The sequence below is a fragment of the Theobroma umbraticum genome, unplaced genomic scaffold (assembly GCF_002168275.2).
Source record: "Theobroma umbraticum cultivar Fairchild unplaced genomic scaffold, ASM216827v3 scaffold_146.0, whole genome shotgun sequence".
NCBI lineage: Eukaryota > Viridiplantae > Streptophyta > Magnoliopsida > Malvales > Malvaceae > Theobroma > Theobroma umbraticum.
The window spans coordinates 1,254,999-1,255,324 of NW_018397265.1; positions in this window are offsets into that span (position 1 = coordinate 1,254,999).

A 326-nucleotide genomic window follows, 5' to 3' on the forward strand; every position below is an offset into this window, starting at 1 on the left:
CAAAATTCATGAAGAATTAAGCCACCAAAACCGATCATAGTTGTCCAAAATTTTCTGCATTGAATATTTGTTGTTTAGGAACTCGAAAACATGATTTTTATGAAATTTTTTCATACTAAATCAAGTTTGGCTGAAATATGTAGTAATTTAATTTGATAAAACTAATTTTAATAATTAAAAAAGTACTCATAACACTTACCTAATGTTAGGAAAAATAATCGACATATTGTCCCCAAAACACCTCAAAACTATTTGGTTTTAACTTAGCTTTACAAGCCTTTTAATCCAATTATTAATTCTTCAACTAAACATGATTTTAAACCTTT